We start from the raw sequence: 4617 nt of genomic DNA, 5'->3' as shown, positions 1-4617 counted from the left end.
TGACGTTAATAGTACTTCCCGCGAGCCCCATAGTTTTTGTGTCGCTTCAAATACTAGCTTTAAATCATCTAGATATAGTAACACTTTGCTTGCTACCGCCATAGTAGAAATATTCGCTCCAAATTCGAAAAGGAAATTAGTTAGACTTTTAGTAGACCCCGCTAGTCAATCGCATTTTATTACTACAAATTGTTGTACCCGCTTAAATTTGCCAATTAGAAAAATTAACGCTTCTGTTAAAGGCATAGGAGCCATCACGCATCCTATAAAAGGAAAAATAGATACGGTCATTGCTTCTCGCTTTAATTCAGATTATAGATACAAGTTCGAGGCTTTAGTTATCGATCAAATTATTGACAATTTGCCAGATCGAAATATTCCGCAATCATCTATAGAAAATTTGCTTAATCTTCCGCTAGCCGACGAGAAATTTTTTGAGTCGGGGGAAATCGATGGAATAATTAGTGGTAAATTGTTCCCGCAAATATTAGGCCCGAACAAAGTAGAAAGTTCACTTGGAAGCCCAATCGCTTTAGAAACTACACTAGGATACATAGTTATGGGCGAAATACCACATGTAGCCGCGAATTGTGAAACACATTCATTTTGTTTGATTGAGGAACCACCTCTAGATAAAGCACTTGAAAAATTTTGGTCAATGGAAGAGGTTCCCAGTCCCAGTGTTTCATTGAATAAAGATGACGCAAAATGTGAAGAACTTTTCGTTTCTACGGTTAAACGCGAACCGTCCGGAAAATACATAGTCTCGCTTCCTTTTAAAGAATTTCCTCCTAATTTGGGTAGTTCATTTCAAAACGCTTTTCGAAGATATCTAGCTTTAGAAAGAAAATTTCGCTCAATGCCAGCATTTCATCAAAGTTATTGCGATGCAATACAAGACTTCATCGAGCAAGGTCACATGTCTTTAGTAGAGCCACATAGATTGAATAGCGAATCTTCATTTTACATTCCGCATCATGCTATTTTTAAGGAAAGTACTAGTACTCCACTGAGAGTTGTGTTTGATGCTAGCGCCAAAGGTAGTAATTCGCTTTCTTTGAACGATGTTTTATATACTGGTGAAAAATTACAAACCGATATAGTTTCTTTGCTACTGAATTTTAGACTATTTGCTGTAGCCATGACCGCTGACGTACGTCAGATGTATAGACAAATTTGGCTTAATCCCGATCATCGATGCTTTCAAAGAATTCTCTGGCGATTTTCGATTAATGAACCTCTCCAAACATACGAAATCAATGTAGTCTCTTTTGGAGTCAAAGCCTCGCCATTTTTAGCTCTTCGTACAGTTAAGCAACTTGCCTCGGACGAATCTAGAAATTTTCAGTTAGCTTCAGGAATTGTAAATAGAGATACATACATGGACGATGTTGTAACTAGTGTTCCTACCAGTGAAGAAGCTATTGCGTTGTATCGCGATTTAATTGGTTTGTTTAGGGCCGGGGGGTTTAGCTTAACCAAATGGACAACAAACTCTAATGAATTATTGTCAGAAATTTTAGAATCGGAACGCTGCTTTCAGCCCGTTGAATTTAGCAATGATTCCTTGAAGGTCTTAGGTTTTCAGTGGCATCCGCAAACCGACTTGCTTGGTTTTAAAATTAGTGTTCCTGACATAGAATGTACGAAACGGAATATTTTGTCAATAATTGCTCGCATTTGGGATCCTTTAGGATTGTTGGCTCCCGTTACCTTATATGCAAAATTATTGATTCGGGAAATTTGGGTTCAAAAACTTGGTTGGGACGATCCTGTATCGGCTGATATACAAAAAATTTGGAGTCTTTTAAAAGGAGAGTTGCATCTTTTGGAAAACTTTGAAATTCCGCGTCATTTAGGAACTTGTAGTAATTTACCTGTGACAATTGTTGGATTTGCAGACGCATCAGAAAAGGGTTATGGAGCGGTAGTGTATGTAAAAGTTCCAGAAAAGGTACCTACTGTTAGAATCATTTGTGCTAGATCAAAAGTTGCTCCGTTAAAGTCACTTTCGATACCCAGATTAGAGCTTTGTGCTGCGCTTCTTTTAGCTAGACTGATCCATTTTGTAGAAAGCACTTTCCAATCGCGATTAATTATAGAAAACATTGTTGCTCTGACTGATTCTTCGGTCGTACTTAACTGGATAAACGCATCTCCTCATCGTTGGCACACTTTTGTAGCAAATCGCGTGGCAAAAATTCAAGAATTAGTGCCGTCGGTTAATTGGTATCATGTCGATGGGAAGGAAAACCCAGCCGACCCAATTTCTAGGGGTCTAACACCGGCGCACCTTTTAAACCACCCGATTTGGCTAACTGGTCCTAGTTGGTTATTTATGGACGAACAGTTATGGCCTATTAACTCTTCAACTAATACAGACGAACCTCCACTCGAAGAGAAACCGATAGTTCTCGTCACTTTCTCACGTTGTGTCAACCCTTTACGACAACTTATAGATAGATCGTCTTCGTATAGTAAATTGCGCAATGCAGTTGTATATGTTCTCAGATTTCTTAAGATATTGCCAAAAGGAAATCTTATTACACTCAAAGACTTAGAAACCGCTGAATTAACGCTAGTTAGACTTGTCCAAAGAGAACATTTTGCTTCAGATTTAGCTTTGTTAGAGCAAAATAAACCTTGTTCGCCTAAAATTCGTTCCTTATGTCCGTTTCTTAAAGATGGAGTTATTAGAGTAGGAGGACGTCTATCAAACTCAAATTTAGAATATGATCAGCAGCATCCGTTTTTGCTGCCCAAAAAAGACCACTTGGTGGATCTCTTAATAGACTATTTTCACCAACGTAATTTACATACTGGTCCGCATCTTACACTGTCGTTGTTGCGTCAGAAATTTTGGATTCTAGCTGCACGAAATGTTGTTAGACATCGCATTCGCAACTGTAATTATTGCTTTAAATTTCGTCCTCGCGCAACTTTCCCATGTATGGCGGATTTGCCCGCTCCTAGAATTACAGAAGCGAAACCATTTTTGCACAGTGGTGTAGATTATGCCGGACCTTTCTATATCACTCTGACTCGTCGTAGAGGTGTAAAAAGCCAGAAAGCTTATTTATGCTTATTTATTTGTTTAGTTACCAAAGCCTTACATCTAGAAGTGGCTTCTGACCTATCCACTGCGACTTTTATTAATGCCTTTAAACGTTTTTTATCCCGTCGTGGTCCATGCTCGGTTTTGTATTCCGATTGTGGTACAAATTTTATTGGAGCTAAAACTGCCCTAGACGATTTGTCAAAATTTGTGACCTCACAAGAGTATCATTCTAGTATTGATGATGAATTGATTAAACGAAATGTAGTATGGAAATTTAATCCTCCAGCAGCACCTCACTTTGGAGGAATCTGGGAGGCAAACATTAAAAGTGTGAAGTCTCATTTAACTAAAGTTATTGGCACCCAAATTTTGACTTATGAAGAATTTACGACGGTTATTACTCAAATAGAGGCTTTATTAAATTCTCGACCATTGTGTACGCTCAGCTCGGATCCTAACGAGCCGTTAGCTTTGACGCCTGCTCATTTTTTGACAGGGACGCCCCTTCAATCGCTACCAATTCAAAATTTAGACATGTCGACTAATTTAGTAACCCGAAAAGAACTGCTCGATCAAATTTTGCAAACGTATTGGAAACGATGGCACATGGAATATCTACATAATTTGCAAGTTCGTCAAAAATGGAATAAGCCATCTTCTCCAATAAAGGTCGGTACGGTCGTAGTTTTGCGGACGGATAACACCCCACCGTTGCATTGGCCATTAGGGGTCGTTCAAGAGGTCTTTCCTGGCAAGGATGGGATAGTTCGCGTCGCCAGCGTCAAAACTCCCAATGGTCTTTATAAACGACCTATAGTTCGTCTATGTCCCCTTCCAAATCAGTGATCGTTTTGATCCTATAATTTTGTTTTTAGTTATTTGTTCTTTGGGTGGATGCAATTACTTGCAGTTTAATTTAATTTAATATTTATTATTATTATGCGGAAGGGAACTTATATTTCTTTTCTTTAGTTGATAATTTAGTTTTAGTTAACTTCATTCCTTAACGGTCGGGGGGAATGTTAGCGCCTCTTTTCATTTAGGGGTTTTTGTAATCTTCTTACTAAGAGATAAGAGTAGTAGTAGTCGAGAAGCGATCGGGTGGCAGCCACACGCCGCATTTTACAGTGCATTTATTAATCGTTAATTTAATTGTGCCGTACCGTCAAGGTTCTCTTTTTTTTCCTATTCTTCCTCTTTCCTTACTTCTTCCTTCTTACATCGATCTGCACTTTGACGGACCACTCGGTAAGTTTTTTTTTTTGTGTTGTTTTAAATAGCCTTTCTTTTACGCATTAACACAGACTAAAAACGTATTAATCTGGCATAAAAGAGCAATTTATGTATCACTTTGGATAAAGGCAGCTAATCCTATTCGTTTCATTGCTTAAAATAGACAAAATTGTTAATAAATCTAACAAAAACGCTGTATTCTAGCACAAAATACTAATTACATTATAGTTTCGACGAGAATAGCTAATTTGGAATGATTCTATGCTTCCAAACGAGTAAATTTTTAATAAACAGATGCCAAACATCATGTTTTGTCCTATAAAGAC

At 38.1% G+C, this 4617-nt stretch overlaps 1 long non-coding RNA gene across 1 annotated transcript; it reads right to left on the bottom strand.

The window, feature by feature from the left end:
• Positions 1–1052: 1052 nt before the first annotated feature.
• LOC135267249 (uncharacterized) lies at positions 1053–4353 on the bottom strand. Its single transcript, XR_010335639.1, has 2 exons — positions 1382–4353; positions 1053–1334 (listed from the first exon to the last, which is right to left on the bottom strand). It is a non-coding gene; the product is annotated as an uncharacterized LOC135267249 (long non-coding RNA).
• Positions 4354–4617: the final 264 nt, after the last annotated feature.

The sequence above is a fragment of the Tribolium castaneum genome, chromosome 10, assembly GCF_031307605.1.
Source record: "Tribolium castaneum strain GA2 chromosome 10, icTriCast1.1, whole genome shotgun sequence".
NCBI classification, from domain to species: domain Eukaryota; kingdom Metazoa; phylum Arthropoda; class Insecta; order Coleoptera; family Tenebrionidae; genus Tribolium; species Tribolium castaneum.
The sequence above is the reverse complement of the archived record's forward strand: the minus strand, read 5'-3'. Positions and strand labels throughout refer to the sequence as shown.